General features: G+C 42.0%; 1 long non-coding RNA gene and 1 pseudogene across 1 annotated transcript; one reads left to right on the forward strand and one right to left on the reverse strand.

Moving 5' to 3' along the window:
• Positions 1–9,221: 9,221 nt before the first annotated feature.
• LOC119321422 lies at positions 9,222–12,697 on the forward strand (annotated as a pseudogene).
• Positions 12,698–13,029: 332 nt separating this feature from the next.
• On the reverse strand, positions 13,030–14,305 carry LOC119322078. The gene is made up of 3 exons (XR_005155398.1): positions 14,181–14,305; positions 13,844–14,069; positions 13,030–13,291 (listed from the first exon to the last, which is right to left on the reverse strand). It is a non-coding gene; the product is annotated as an uncharacterized LOC119322078 (long non-coding RNA).
• Between the last annotated feature and the right edge of the window lie 3,263 nt (positions 14,306–17,568).

A 17,568-nucleotide genomic window follows, 5' to 3' on the forward strand; every position in this document is an offset into this window, starting at 1 on the left:
GTGGGTGTGCATTCAACTTGCTTGCTCACGAAGACCTAGGGCATTTGAGGAAGCCCATCGTAGGAATATACAAGCCAAGTTCTATAATGAAAAATTCCCACTAGTATGACAAAGACAACTTATGAGACTCACTACATGAGGAACAAGGTGCTACTTTGAAGCACAAGTGTGGAAAAAGAGATAGTAGCATTGCCCCCTTTTTTTCTCTCTTTTTTTGGACCTTTCTTTTTTTCTTTTGGCCTTTCTCTTTTTTTTATTTGGGCGATGCTCTAATAATGATGATCATCACACTTCTATTGATTACAACATAAGGATTACAACTCGAAACTTAGAACAAGATATGACTCTATATGAATGCCTCCGGCGGTGTACCGAGATGGTGCAATGAATCAAGAGTGACATGTATGAAAAATAATGCATGGTGGCTTTGCCACAAATACGATGTCAACTACATGATCATGCAATGGCAATATGACAAAAGTAATGTATGTCATGATGATGGTGGTGGAAGTTGCATGGCAATATATCTCGGAATGGCTATGGAAATGCCATGGTAGGTAGGTATGGTGGCTGTTTTGAGGAAGATATAAGGAGGTTTATGTGTGATAGAGCGTATCGTATCACGGGGTTTGGATGCACCGGCGAAGTTTGCACCAACTCTCAAGGTGAGAAAGGGCAATGCACGGTACCGAAGAGGCTAGCAAAGGTGGAAAGGTAAAAGTGCGTATAATCCATGGACTCAACATTAGTCAAAAGAACTCATATACTTATTGCAAAAATTTAAAAGTCATCAAAAACCAAGTACTACGCGCATGCTCCTAGGGGGATAGATTGGTAGGAAAAGACCATCGCTCGTCCCCGACCGCCACTCATAAGGATGCACAAGCCAGGTACACTTCATGTTTCAAATTTGTTACACAACTTTAACCATATGTTCATGCTACGGGACTTGCTGACTTCAACAAAAGCATTTCTCAAATTCACAATTACTCAACTAGCACGACTTTGATATTATCACCTCCATATCTCAAAACAATTATCAAGCATCAAACTTATCTTAGTATTCAATTCACTCAAAAGAAAGTTTCACATATCTCGAATACCAAGTATATTAACATTAAGCAAATTACCATGCTATTTAAGACTCTCAAAATAATATAAGTGAAGTATGAGAGTTCATCTATTTCTTCAAAATAAAACTACCACCATGCTCTAAAAGATATAAGTGAAGCACTAGTGCAAATGACAACTACTCCGAAAGATATAAGTGAAGATCAATGAGCAACTATGCGAAGACTCTCTCTCATTAAAGAATTTCAGATCTTGATACTTTATTCAAACAGCAAGCAAAGCTAAAGAAAATGACATGACGCTCCAAGCAAAACACATATCATGTGGTGAATAAAAATATAGCTCCAAGTAAAGTTACCGATGAACGAAGACGAAAGAGGGGATGCCTTCCGGGGCATCCCCAAGCTTAGGCTCTTGGTTGTCCTTGAATATTACCTTGGGGTGCCTTGGGCATCCCCAAGCTTAGGCTCTTGCCACTCCTTATTCCATAGTACATCGAGTCTTTACCCAAAACTTGAAAACTCCACAACACAAAACTCAACAGAAAACTCGTAAGCTCCGTTAGTATAAGAAAATAAAACAACCACTTAGGTACTGTAATGAACTCATTCTAAATTCATATTGGTGTAATATCTACTGTACTCCAACTTATCTAGGGTTCATACACTACGATACAACTCATAGATTCATCAAAATAAGCAAACAACACATAGAAAACAGAATGTGTCAAAAACAGAACAGTCTGTAGTAATCTGTATCAAACGTATACTTCTGGAACTCCAACAATTCTACCAAATTAGGAAGTCCTACGAAATTCGTGTACCAATCCATAGCAAAAAGAATCATATCAGTATCACGTTTCTGTGAATTACCAAAACTAATTTACTGGGTGCAAAAGTTTCTGATTTTCAGCAGGATCAACACAACTATCACTGTAAGCTATCCTAAAGGTCTTACTTGGCACTTTATTGAAACAAAAGCTATAAAACATGATTACTACAATAGCATAATCATGTGGACACAAAAAACAGGAAGGATAAATATTGGGTTGTCTCCAACAAACGCTTTTCTTTAATGCCTTTCTAGCTAGGCATGATGATGACAATGATGCTCACATAAAAGATAAGAATTGAAACATAACGGGAGCATCCTGAAGCATATGACTAGCACATTTAAGTCTAACCCACTTCCTATGCATACGGATTTTGTGAGCAAACAACTTATGGGAACAATAATCAACTTACATAGGAAGGTAAAACAAGCATAACTTCAAGATTTTAAGCACATAGAGAGGAAACTTGATATTATTGCAACTCCTACAAGCATATGTTCCTCCCTCATAATAATGTTCAGTAGCATCATGAATGAATTCAACAATATAACCAGCACCTAAAGCATTCTTTTCATGATCTACAAGCATAGAAAATTTACTACTCTCCACATAAGCAAAATTCTTCTCATTCGGAATAGTGGGAGTATCATAAGAGACTTGAACACTAAAAATTGTTTCTACATTAAAAGAGTAATGTTCAGAAAAAGGGTAATCATAATCATGACAATATTTGTAAATATAATCATCACTACTTTTTATAACATAAGTTTCATCACAATAATCATCATAAGTAGCAACTTCGTTCTCATCATAATCGATTGAAACCTCTCCCAAGATAGTGGAATCACTAAATAAAGTTGACACTCTTCCAAATCCACTTTCATATTCATCACAATAAAATTCAACATCCTCCAAAATAGTGGGATCACTACTTCCTAAAGTTGACTCTCTTCCGAACCCACTTTCATCGATATAATCATCATAGGTAGGAGGCATGCTATCATCATAACAACTTTGCATATCAAAACTTGGGATGCTAAAAATATCATCTTCATTAAACATAGCATCCCCAAGCTTGGGACAAACATTAATTCCAGCAAATATATTCTCAAATATTTCATCCCAATCAAACATAGCTTCCCCAAGCTTGGGCCCTTTCATATCATAAGCATAATCACTCTCATCATTAAAAATATTGATAGCACCAATAGTATAGCAATTATCATCATCACAATGAGTAGTAGGAGCAACATCATTTGGGAGGGATATCTTTTTACCTTTGTTGCTCCTTGTTTTCTTTTTCTTCTTCACATTATGTGTAGGTTCAACCTTCATCTTTGAGCTCCTTATTGATGAGATTGGTTGAATATAAAGCTCCTCCTCGTTACCTGATTCATCATAAGAAATAATAGGAGGAGATTGGGAAGTCTCTTCCCTTTCATTAGTATTCTCATCATCCTCTATTTGTTTTCTTTTCTTTATGTAATTGGCAATATAAGGATTTTCAATCCGATTCTCCGCACAATACATATAAATTTTCTCTAGATCAAAATGAAGAACTTTATAAAGATTAAATTTTGGAATACCCTCAGTTATATGTTTCATTTCTTCATAACCCAAAAGAAGGCTAAGCTCTTTATGATGCTCAAGGGTAATCAAATTATCACAATATTTGGAAACGACTTGATCATGAAACAAATAGCATTGGAGCTTTAAATGACCATGTTCATTGCAAAGTTCACAAGGGGCGCAAAAAATATTGAACCTTTCAGCACATTCATCTAACTCTTCTTGCAACAATTTGGTTTCTAAGTACCTATGCCTCTTGCAATAAATATCTTCTCTATTTGGTGTGTTCATGCAAACATGCACTCCACAAAAGTTGACATGCTCATAAGAGATATTTTCATCATAACTAGTGCAATCATAATTAGCATCATGGATATTCAAAGAATTCGTACTAACAACATTGCAATCATGCTCATCATTCAAAGATTTAGTGCCAAACAATTTAGAGGTTTCTTCTTCTAGCACTTGAGCACAATTATCCTTTCCATCATACTCACGAAATATATTAAAAAGGTGAAGCGTATGAGACAAACTTAACTCCATTTTTTTGTAGTTTTCTTTATAAACTAAACTAGTGATAAAACAAGAAACAAAAAGATTCGATTGCAAGATCTAAAGATATACCTTCAAGCACTCACCTCCCCGGCAACGGCGCCAGAAAAGATCTTATTTGACAGGGTGTGAGTGAGTGCCCTTTACCTAGCCTCCCCGGCAACGGCGCCAGAAAAGAGCTTGATGTCTACTACACAACCTTCTTCTTGTAGACGTTGTTGGGCCTGCAAGTGCACAGGTTTGTAGGACAGTAGCAAATTTCCCTCAAGTGGATGACCTAAGGTTTATTAATCCGTGGGAGGCGTAGGATGAAGATGGTCTCTCTCAAATAACCCTGCAACCAAATAACAAAAGGTCTCTTGTGTCCCCAACACACCCAATACAATGGCAAATTGTATAGGTGCACTAGTTCGGCGAAGAGATGGTGATACAAGTGCAAAATGGATAGTAGATATAGGTTTTTGTAATCTGAAAATATAAAAACAGCAAGGTAACAAGTGGTAAAAGTGAGCGTAAACAGTATTGCAATAATAGGAAACAAGGCCTAGGGTTTATACTTTCACTAGTGCAAGTTCTCTCAACAATAATAACATAGATAGATAATATGACAAGCCCTCAACATGCAACAAAGAGTCACTCCAAAGCCACTAATAGCGGAGACCAAACGTAGAGATTATGGTAGGGTACGAAACCACCTCAAAGTTATTCTTTCGGATCAATCTATAAAAGAGTTCGTACTAGAATAACACCTTAAGATACAAATCAACCAAAACCCTAATTTCACCTAGATACTCCATTGTCACCTCAAGTATCCGTGGGCATGATTATACGATATGCATCACACAATCTCAGATTCATCCAACCAACATAAAAGTACTTCAAAGAATGCCCCAAAGTTTCTACCGGAGAGTCAAGAACGTGTGCCAACCCCTATGTATAGGTTCCCAATGTCACGAAATCTGCAAGTTGATCACCAAAACATACATCAAGTGGAACATGATATCCCATTGTCACCAGAGATAATCACGGCAAGACATACATCACGTGTTCTCATAAAAGAGTCAATCCGATAAGATAACTTCAAAGGGGAAACTCAATTCATCACAAGAGAGTAGAGGGGGAGAAACATCATAAGATCCAACTACAATAGCAAAGCTCGGGATATATACATCAAGATCATGCCATAGAGGGAACACGAGAGAGAACACAAGAGACATAGATCAAACACATAGCTATTGGTACATACCCTCAGCCCCGAGGGTGAACTACTCCCTCCTCGTCATGGATAGCGCCGGGATGATGAAGATGGCCACCGGTGATGGGATCCCCCTCCGGCAGGGTGCCCGAACGGGCTCCCGAGAGGTTTTTGCTGGCTACAGAGGCTTGCGGCGGCGGAACTCCCGATCTATCTTTTGTTCTGGAAGTTTTAGGGTACGTAGGTATATATGGGTGCAGGGGGTACGTTGGTGGACCTCCGGGGTGCTCACGAGGTAGGGGGCGCCCAGGGGGGCGCGCCCCCACCCTCATGGGCAGCCCGGGACTCCCCTGACATGCACTCCAAGCCCATCAGGTTGGTTTCCTTCCAAAATTAACTTCTCGAGTTGATTTCGTTCCGTTTTGACTCCGTCTGATATTCCTTTTCCTCGAAACACTGAAATAGGCATAAAACAGCAAATCTGGGCTGGGCCTCCGGTTAATAGGTTAGTCCCAAAAATAATATAAAAGTGGATAATAAATCCCAATATTGCCTAAAAAAGTAGATAAAGTAGCGTGGAGCAATCAAAAATTATAGATACGTTGGAGATGTATCAGGGCCATCCATGATGCTTATCATCTGGATCCGATCTAACGTCTCGTATAATAGCGAGAAGTCTGTCGGATTCATCTTCTGACGTCTTTTGGAGTTAACCCCTGCTATGCCAGCATAGGGGGTGCATTCGGCCAGGGCTGACTCCTGGTCCTCGGATGCTGAAACTGGATCCGAGCTCAAAGCTAGATCCGGGATTGAGGCCGACCCAGAGATGGGGTCAGGAAGAAGGTCCAAAGTTGACGCTTCAGAATTTCTAGGCCCTTTAGGTAAAGTTCAGAACCCAGTAAAGATTAGATCGCCCGAGAGTCGGCGACGTACTCCAGGTTGCCAAACCTGATTTCCTGCTCAGGGGCGAAGCTGTCGACCTGGTCAAGATAACCAATCGGGTCGGCGTGTAGAACGATGCTGCCAAACGTGAAGAGCTGGCCGAGGACGAAAACATCCCTGGTGCGGATGCCATCACCTATTACTAAGCGGGCCATTGATCCTTTGGCGATCCTACAACGGAACCCTCAATGAAAGCATTAATGTTGGTGTCAAAACTGGCAAATCTCGGTAGGGGTCCCGAGCTGTAGATCTTGGATCGATGGGTAACAAGGAGCGTAGAGACAACGTTTACCCAGGTTTGGGCCCTCTCGAAGAAGTAAAACCATACGTCCTGCTTAATTGTATTGATGTGTTTGTATGACAATTACATAGTTGATCTACCACGAGATCAGATGAACTAAACCCTAGGTGGGTAGGATGATGATGGTTCTCTCCTCTACTGGCTAAACCCTCTAGCTTATATAGACACCAGGGGTACCTAGGTTTACATATGTTGGTAACCATCAAGGGATAAACATGCCGATCACGCTAAACCAGGCTTCGAGGATACGCCAAGTCTTCAGAGGTTTCCTTCTAGAGCATGGAGTCGCCTATAGTCCGACCTTCCAATGATGGATCAAGAGCGGCCCACCTGTCCGACCCATGAGAGATAGGCTGACAGCCCAAGGACCCCTTAGTCCGGGACACCCTCAATCACAGTGATTGATCTACACCAACCGTACATGGATGACAAATGTGCATGGAGATGGGGATGGTGTGATGAAGATGCTCCCAGTGATGCCTTGATGTTGGTGGTGGTGGTGATGATGATGATGGCGGCGAATTCCCTCGGCCCAAGGTGTCGAATAAGAATAATAAGCTCTTCTGGAGAGAAACCAGGGCTCCATGGTGGCGTCTGCCTCAAAAAATAATGTAAAAACATGGCATGTCTTTGAAGGATGAAAGGGTGCTTCCCTCAAAAGTAGAACATGATGCGGATCTGGTGGCCCCCCATGGCCTTGCGACATGATCCCTTCTTAGGCCATGCGGGTCCCCTGGGCCTCCCCTACGCGAGTCCCTCAGACTCCTGATTCATTTTCCTTCATCTATCAATGATGTATTTTCACTGGATTTCTCCTCAAGCCTAGGAGCGTCATTTTCTACCTGTTTTCTCCATTTTCGGCAATCGGTGTTTTGGTATCCTCCAGATGGAAATATGAAAATGCAATGCAAATAATGATAAATTGTAGCAAAGATGATTGATGTGCATAATAAATTAGCAATTCATCTTATGAAAATTATGATGCAAAAAGAACATATCTTGAGCATTCGGATCCTTCTCCCTTGATAGAATATCATATCTTTGCAAACTATGAACCGCCTCAAGACACCTCATGGCAATTTTGATATAGAGATGACCTGCTAATGCCAATGCCTTGCAACGTGCCAGGGCTACGAGTGTCACCGGATCCAAGTTACCCGGGAGCTCCCATCTCAGATATGACACCATGCACATGGTCTTCATGACACCACACCTGCTTTGAAACTACCCTCGCGTCCTGACTCTACCTGCTTAATCTCCTTTTAGCTCGTCCAAAAATTGGTTACGGAGTAATGGATCGGTAAAGAACTCTGAAGAGCCCCCTCGTAGATGTCCTTGCGCCATCCAGATCACCCCATGTAGCGTTTATGAACTTCTCTAATCTTAGTGTGCTCCATCATCACATGAATTCACTGTCTCGTATCAGGTTATGAGCTCAAGCTCATATCTCAAGTGAGCTCCGCATCAGCAATAGCCTGGAACGTCCTGCATGCATCCATGGTGTGTAGCACTGTATCGATGAATCACCGTCATGGATCAACTGCACCATCCTAAGTGACTCATAAGGCCTAGCATGTGGAGAAGGTGGCACTAAATTGAAGTTGATGTTTGCACTCAGTGGTGAGGACCAAGTGTTCTTTTACACTTTGACAACCTAAGTTTGCAAGTTGTATTGTTTCTTTTCTTTTTTATTGGCCTCGACATGTTGGTCGACAACGGTGCAGCCTCGGAAGAGGAGGAGAACAAGAAAGAGAGGGTGAGAAGAGATCGATCGACCCCTTCATCATGTGAAGCTCGCTGCTCTGGGAGGTATGTTCTTACTTGCCCCTCTTGTGTTTGACGAAATGTGTGTGAGCTGACATGATTTTGTTTCTTGTTTTCTTCCTTCCTTGGCTGTAAGCTTGCCAGCCTATTTGATCACCCAACAGTATGGTTGGTGTGGTTGGTGATACGTCTCTGCTACGTCTTGAGCTTGCGTTGGTTTTCCTTGAAGAGGAGAGGGTGATGCAGCAAGTGTAGCGTAAGTATTTCCCTCAGTTTTGAGAACCAAGGTATCAATCTAGTAGGAGGCTCCTCAAAAGTCCCACGCACCTACACAAACAAACTGAGAACTCGCAACCAACGCAATAAAGGGGTTGTCAATCCCTTCACGGCCACTTGCGAAAGTGAGATCTAATTAAGATAGTATGGTAAGATAAATATATTTTTGGTATTTTATAATATAGATGCAAAAAGTAAAGATGCAAATAAAAGTAGATTGAAAGCAAATATGATAAGAGATAGACCCGGGGGCCATAGGTTTCACTAGAGGCTTCTCTCAAGATAGCATAATTATTACGATGGGTGAACAGATTACTGTCGTGCAATTGATAGAAAAGCGCATAGTTATGCGAAAATTCAATTCTGAGCCCGGTCTCAACTGATCCCGAAATCAGCATCGTCCAGATGCATGCAGATTCGAGCCACGCGATGTATTCTCTCTCGTATTTGCATCGTACATAGGGAAAAGAGAAAGTGCGCCAGCGTCTCATTATTGGCTGTAGGTGGCGACGGGCGTTGGCCGGATCAGGTTCCGTTGCACGGCCCGGTAATGTTTCTGAGCCGTCCCGAGCCAACCCCCGCCGCCCTCTCCGAGGAGATCCTGCTCTCCCCATGGCGCCGAATCCCCGCCACCGCTGCCTCCCTCTCCTCTTCCCTCTTGCGCGTACCCCACCGCCCACGGCCATCGACCCTTCCGCAAAACGCTCCCTTCCACAGCCATGCCGCCGGGCGTCAAGTGTGTGCCCCGCGACCAGTTTGTATTGGTGAGTTCACTTCCTTCCACTTCTCAATCCTCGAACGGGATTTGATTTGATTTTACTCCTTTCAAGAAGCAAGGAGGTGACGACGGCTCGGGATGCCACCAACGAAGGAGCAAGCGCAGGTCGGACAACTTGGAGGAGGGGTAGAATTGGAGAACTCCATCGACGAGAAGGAGGAGAAGGAGCTGAGCCGGAGTTTGGTTCAGATGTTGCTTTGGTCAATAGAATTTTTCAGGAGGGTGGTGCTTAATCGCATGGCATTTGCTGGTGTAGGTAGTAGCAGAGGGAAGTGACGAGGTGCTGCAAGTGATGATGGGGATGAACAGTAGGATCAGGAAATGGGACGTGAGGGGTTAAGGGCGAGTGAGGTTGACAGGATTAAGATGGGCCTTGAATGGATGCTCAAGCCGGCCAGCAATAGTCAGCCTGAGGGCAGCCGTGTTCAGAGGGGGAGAAGTTTGAGGCTACACATTTAAAGGTAACAACATTAACTTAAAAAAAACTGGTTGATGTTCATGTGTATTCAGTTGATCATCTCTTTTTTTTTTTGTAATTATTGGCAGGTGAAGAAACCTAACCCAAAAGAAATGAATGCTTATTTGAGGGACAATGGTACTGGATATCCGGATGAAGCCACAGGTGCAATGCAGCCAGTGAGTTGCTTTCAGCCTCTGTTGTTGTTGTTGTTGTTGTTGTTGTTGTTGTTGTTGTTGTTGTTGTTGTTGTTGTTGTTGTTGGCTGGAGGCTTAAAGCTTTGAAGCTTGCAAAAGGACAAGCAGCTTGTGAAGGTAGAAACTTCGAGGAGGTGTGTGCATCACCACATATACTAATTCAAATACAATTTTAGTTAGTTATTCTCTAACTTCCAACACTATTCAATTACTGCAGGTAGTTGAAGAGAGATGGGGCTCATTGGGCCAATTAGCCGCATCAATATCAACATACAGAGTTGCCTCTTCTTATGCTCATTTGAAGTCCATTAGGGGTAGAAAAGCTGGACAAGCAGACAACTCCGAGAAATCATTCGAAGTTGATTGGAAGGAGGATCGGCAAGGTGTCTCCTCTCGGGATCATGCCATGAGAAAACTCAGATCTGATTCTGTACCTTGGAAGAAAAATAGACATAATATATCTTCTGAGGATTAAACGCTCGTCTCGCCAGCACTAGCAAGCATCAATAAATTTTCTCACGACGGGAGCTTTATGGAAAAAATTAGTACCATGATGGTAAAAATACAAATGTTTCAACTGTTGAGAGAAGGGATAGTGAGCAGAAATCCCATCAGGAGAGTTCAAAAGATACATCATCTTCAGTGAGCACTCTAAAGCTAAATGCAAAACAGTTAGCTGCGAAGGTTCTGCAGCTCCGAATGAAAGGCAAGCACGAAGAAGCTGACCAACTGTCAGTAAGTGTCTCGTCTATTGTTACTGTGACAAATTGTCACACTTTTTCCCCAGTTCATTAGCAAATCACTAGTTTGTGAAATCGAATTTACAATACAACAGTGATAATATTAATCCATTTGAATCCACAGAAAGCCTTTCCAATATTTCTTCGACGGTTAGCAACCAAGCGTGGTAGGCTAACACTGGCCCTATCAAACCATGCTGGCATAGCTATTTGGACTGTGTATATGGTTGACATACAACATAGGAATTATGATACAGTGGCTCTATCAATCAAATTTCCTTGTGCTTGCATTGCATAAACTGCAAGTTGAGGCTACATGACTTCTTAACTAATAATTTTTTCCCTAGGGAGAAATGGAGACTGGTGGAAAACCAGAGTGCTTCCGTTGAAGAGCCTGGGCATGAAAAGGAAAAGAGCTCAACCAGGTTAGTCAATCTTTTGTTAGAATTCATCTTACTAGTTGGTGCTATGGCTGCCAAGTTGTGAGTTACATTCTGTCTGTTGCTTCCGTGTTTAAACAAATTTCGTTTCAAGAAGGTTCAGATGCTAAAATTTAACCATCATGTGAATATTTTTATGATTATGTTCTACTTATTCTTTGTTCAGTACTCTTGAAAGGAAGTGTCGTATATGTTGTTTAAGACCGTCTATTTATGATTATATATGTTTGACTTATTCTATTGCAGGTGAGACAACTTAACATGTGCTGGAAGTATAATTAATAAATCATTTGTGCATTATGTTTTCGTAAGAATCGGCCTGCTTCAACTTGATTGTGCTTTTGAATACCCTATATGGATTTATATGAAGTTCATTGTAGCTCTTATGAATTGTCCATATTTTCTTACTCTTGTTGATTCTATCACTTTTGTAATGTTTGCAGCATGAGCCTGCAACAAAAAAAGTTGATAAGAATGGTTGGGAGGAGATTCACAACTTCAAGAAGTGCCTCCTGAAGATGTTCGCGCGGCAGGACAATATTGTGGTTTTCATGGAGACTGTCATAAGCTTGGTCAAGCAACAGAGACATGGCATGATTGAATGCATCCCTGTCCCATGCAAAGTCTGAAACAAATTTCCCATGTACTTCAAGAAGGTCAGTTATCTATTTGCTTTCTGCATAACTTAAAATAATCTGGTTCTCCTCTGCTTGTGCTTCTAACGAAATTCCTTTTGTTCACTCCAGGCAATTGATGAAGCTGAAGAGGAAACCTCTTAGACACACGAGTTCAGTTCCACCAACATCAACAACATTGTTTTGTTGTCCATGAGACCCAGATAGCCATCTACGCTGCCTCAAAACTAGAACCCATGAAGCAAGTGAAATTTCTTTCATTATCATTTGATGCTTAGTCTTTCTTCCTACGAAGGCTGTCTTGTGGCTCATTCACCTTAACTTTGCTTTCACTGTCCTGTTTGAGAGAATTATGCTACAAAAACGCATGCTAAATTCTCATGTGACAGTCAACTGATTTATGTAAGCTTTCTGGACACCACTGTCTACATATTTAGCGCATCAAGTTTCAGACGCAGCATGAGATGAAGAAGCTTATTCCAACAAGAGTGGTAACCTGTGGCAAGTCATCCCAGAGAACTTCGCCTGCTTCCATGTAGAGTTTGGTCCGAACGTGGGTTTGTCCATGTCATAGATGATGAGAGCAAGTTCAGTGCATGTTTCAGACTGAAGGTTATCAGAGGGGGTTCTCCGGTTGCCGAGGGAGGAGATGCACCGTCGCCGGAGGCACGAATCCATGAATAACCAGACGTTGCCAGCTTCATGAGGGATTTGGAGCCCTTCAACTGGACGAAGCAGCTCAAGTAGATGTAAATACGATCTCAAAACACTTTGGAATACCCACGCAATTTGCACCAACAGTTTTGTAGGAAAGAGATTGTACTGATGTTATCATGTATCTGTATTCTAAATGCCTTTTTGATTTAAATTTGACAGGATATGGCTGTGAACTTTAAAATATCTGGAATTGACATTAGATGCACCCTATGATGCCATCATTGATCAAACTAGAAGAAATAAAAAGAGAATTACTTTTATTCCAACTCGTGTCGAATGTAACGACATCGCCAAAACGTCGGTACTGCATCTGACTATTTCCATTTGTCCACATCAGATTCTTAACCCTGCTATCACTATCAGCAACAACTCTGTACGTGAAGTCCGGGTCACTTGCAACAATCTCAGCAAACACTTTCAGCGTGTTCCTAACACCATCATCTGTTGTTCTCTGTCTCTAGCTTCCCCTATTTTGAAAGAAAATAGACATGCTTGTCAATGACAATTTTCAGTTTTTCTCTATTTTTGTTTACTCGAACAAGCATGATCTAAGAGCGCATCGAACAAACGCAGACAATCTCCTGCATCGATTTGATCCTCTTCGCGGTCAATTAGCTTTTCCCATACCTTATGCCAAAACCAATCTCCCATGAATACAAATTGTAGAAGTCGTACGCCTCGCCGAGTAAGTCGAAACTCCGTCCCACTTCAGGACGAACTACACTTTTCGTTGGTTCCTCTGCATACTTGCGGATTGACTGCTCTAGGGCACTCATCCTAGATGGGCACGGGGTTCTATCAGGCGGCGTGCTCCCTAGATGTAACCTGAATATATATCAAAACAGATAATACTCATCAGTTTGCATGTGTGATTGGATTGGGTGCAAGAACGGGTGGATGGTGATACTTAGGATAATGAAAATGCTAAGTAAGCGGACTGCCGGTGAGATATCAGATGCATTAAACCTTTGCCATGGTCTTCTGCGTGTAAATTAACAGCAGACAACTTTTTCATAAATGATTTTCGCATATGGATCGTTTGGCACAAAAAATAGAAAAATCCGAGTGCCACTCTTATTCTAATCATAGTTCAGTTTCTGGTTTCTACGTTATCAGTCCAATATTTTGGCGCCTTCATCAGAGTACTGAATATGTACGTATGCCTGCCTGACACCCCCATTTCACATAGGTAAATTTTTTGCAGCGTCTACATTCAGCATGATGCAATCTTTTTGAATTCACAAGCGAAACTATGTTTTCTAAGCCATAGATGAAGATCCATGCCTCCCAGCTGCAGTACGAACTAGGAAAAATAGAGCGGCACTCAACAAAAAAAAAAATATAGAGCAGAGGAACAACAATGGTTTGCAATTGCACCTTTTTGCCCATCCAGGTGCCTCCGAATTCACCCTCTCGGTAGATTGTGCGAATCTCGTTGGCATCTGGGCGCCCTTGGTTAGCGCTGTCAATACGGTGCCCACACCCAGACCCAGCGTTCGAGTCAGCCGGCTCAACGCGGGTGCCATCAATCCTCGGGAGCCCCGCCAGAGGAACCGGATCTAGGTGGTCCAAGCTGCCCACGAATTCTCCCCGGAGGGGAAATCTGCAAGACGTAGCCATTTTTCCGGGCGGTGTACAAATGGTCAATCGTCGCCCGTCCACTGCGCTGCCAAAAAATCCATAGATCGCCAGCTAGGGGGCAGGGTTTTCTTACCTGTTAACCGCGTCCAGCAGGAACTCTATGCCAGCGTCGTCATCTTCCGTGTGGAGCCGCCGCAGCCTTCATCAGGAGTGGGGGACGGAGTGTAGCTGTCCTCGGCGGCGGCCGGTATCGAGAAGCACTATTCGTTCTGAGCCGTCTTACACGGCTCATCTGAAAAAAGTAAACGATCTGGACCACAGACCAGATAGACCCGCGCGACGACGGACGACCACACATACGGTTCGGGCCCCTCTCTCACGCACTGTTTGCTACGTACGCGTGTTGTATATCGGTTTTCCAACGCACTGACACAGACTTGTCAGAAGGAATTCTGCGAATCCCCAAACGAGAACAAACGATAAGGATTTCGGGAGCAGCTGCGCCCGAGCACCAAAACACCGTGTCCATAGTTATAAGATTATCTAGGCATGATCATGTATATAGGCATCATGTCCATAACAAATAGACCGACTCCTGCCTGCATCTACTACTATTACTCCACACATCGACTGACTCCTGCCTGCATCTAGAGTATTAAGCTCATAAGAACAGAGTAACGCATTAAGCAAGATGACATGATGTAGAGGGATAAACTCATGCAATATGATGTAAACCCCATCTTATTATCCTCGATGGCAACAATACAATACGTGCCTTGCAACCCTTTCTGTCACTGGATAAAGACACCGCAAGATTGAACCCAAAGCTAAGCACTTCTCCCATGGCAAGAAAGATCAATCTAATAGGCCAAACCAAACTGATAATTTGAAGAGACTTGCAAAGATAACTCAATCATACATAAAAGAATTCAGAGAAGATTCAAATATTGTTCATAGACAAACTTGATCATAAACCCACAATTCATCGGATCTCGACAAACACACCGGAAAAAGATTTTACATCGAATAGATCTCCACAAGAGAGGGGGAGAACATTGTATTGAGATCCAAAAAGAGAGAAGAAGCCATCTAGCTAATAACTATGGCCCCGTAGGTCTGTGGTAAACTACTCACAACTCATCGGAGGGGCAAGGATGTTGATGTAGAAGCCCTCCGTGGTCGATTCCCCCTCCGGCAAAGTGCCGACGAAAGCTCCAAGATGAGATCTCATGGATACAGAAGGTTACGGCGGTGTAAATAGTGTTTGGTGGTGCCCCTGGATGTTTTCGGGGTACATAGGTATATATAGGAGGAAGAAGTACGTCGGTGGCCGCCCGAGGGGCCCACGAGACAGGGGGCGCGCCCTACAGGGGGGCGCGGCCCCCTATCTCGTGGGTCCCTCGGAAGCTTCTTGACTTGCACTCTAAGCTCTATGGATCACGTTCGTTCCAAAAATCACGCTCCCAAAGGTTTCATTCTGTTTGGACTCCGTTTGATATTCCTTTTCTTCGAAATACTGAAATAGGCAAAAAAACAGCAATATGGGTTGGGCCTCCGGTTAATAGGTTAGTCCCAAAAATGATATAAATGTGTAAAACAGAGCCAATAAACATCCAAAAGAGGTAATATAATAGCATGGAACAATCAAAAATTATAGATACGTTGGAGACGTATCAAGCATCCCCAAGCTTAATTCCTGCTCGTCCTCGATAGGTAAATGATATAAAGAGAATTTTTGATGTGGAATGCTACCTAGCATAATTCATAATGTAATTTTCTTTATTGTGGCATGAATGTTCAGATCCAAATGATTCAAAATAAAAGTTCATATTGACAAAAGAAATAGTAACACTTCAAGCATACTAATCAAAGTAATCATGTCTTCTCAAAATAGCATGACAAAAGAAAGTTCATCCCTACAAAATCATATAGTTAGACTATGCTTCATTTTCGTCACACAAAGATGGTCCCAACTTCTATACCCCCGATGACAAGCCAAGCAATTGTTTCATACTTAAATAATCTCAAACTTTTTCAACCTTCACGCAATACATGAGCGTGAGCCATGGATATAGCACTATGGGTGGAATAGAATATGATGATGGAGATTGTGTGGAGAAGACAAAAAAGGAGAAAGTCTCACATTGACGAGGATAATCAACATGCTATGGAGATGCCCATCAATTGATGTCAACATGAGGAGTAGGGATTGCCATGCAACTGATGCACTAGAGCTATAAATGAATGCTCAACAAGAAGAAACTAGTGGGTGTGCATCCAACTTGCTTGCTCACGAAGACATAGGGCATTTGAGGAAGCCCATCGTAGGAATATACAAGGCAAGTTCTATAATGAAAATTTCCCACTAGTATTAAAAAAGACAACTTATGAGACTCACTATATGAAAAACATGGTGCTACTTTGAAGCACAATATATGAGACTCACTACATGAAGAACAAGGTGCTACTTTGAAGCACAAGTGTGGAAAAAGAGATAGTAACATTGCCCTTTTTTTCTTTTTTTTGGGCCTTTTTTTTTTCCTTTTTGGCCTTTCTTCTTTTTTTGGCCTTTCTTCTTTTCTTTGTTTGGGCAATGTTCTAATAATGATGATCACCACACTTCTATTGATTACAACATAAGAATTACAACTTGAAACTAGAACAAGATATGACTCTATATGAATGCCTCCGGCGGTGTACCGGGATGGTGCAATGAATCAAGAGTGACATGTATGAAAAATAATACATGGTGGCTTTGCCACAAATACGATGTCAACTACATGATCATGCAATGGCAATATGACAAAAGTAAAGTATGTCATGATGATGATGAACGGAATGGTGGAAAGTTGCATGGTAATATATCTCGGAATGGCTATGGAAATGCCATAATAGGTAGGTATGGTGGCTGTTTTGAGGAAGATATAAGGAGGTTTATGTGTGATAGAGCGTATCGTATCACGGGGTTTGGATGCACCGGCGAATTTTGCACCAACTCTCAAGGTGAGAAAGGGCAATGCACGATACCGAAGAGGCTAGCAAAGGCGGAAAGGTAAAAGTGCGTACAATCCATGGACTCAACATTAGTCAAAAGAACTCATATACTTATTGCAAAAAAAATTAAGTCATCAAAAACCAAGTACTACGCGCATGCTCCTAGGGGGATAGATTGGTAGGAAAAGACCATCGCTCGTCCCCGACCGCCACTCATAAGGATGCACAAGCCAGCTACACTTAATGTTTCAAATTTGTTACACAACTTTAACCATACGTGCATGCTACGGGACTTGCTAACTTCAACACAAGCATTCTTTAAATTCATAATCACCCAACTAGCAGGACTTTAATATCACTACCTCCATATCTCAAAACAATTATCAAGTATCAAATTGATCATAGCATCCAATTCACTTCCTATGATAGTTTTTATTATACCCAACTTGGATGCCTACCATTCTAGGATCAAATTTATGATAATAGCAAATACCATGATGTTCTAAAAGACTCTCAAAATAATATAA

This window comes from Triticum dicoccoides, chromosome 6B (assembly GCF_002162155.2).
Source record: "Triticum dicoccoides isolate Atlit2015 ecotype Zavitan chromosome 6B, WEW_v2.0, whole genome shotgun sequence".
NCBI lineage: Eukaryota > Viridiplantae > Streptophyta > Magnoliopsida > Poales > Poaceae > Triticum > Triticum dicoccoides.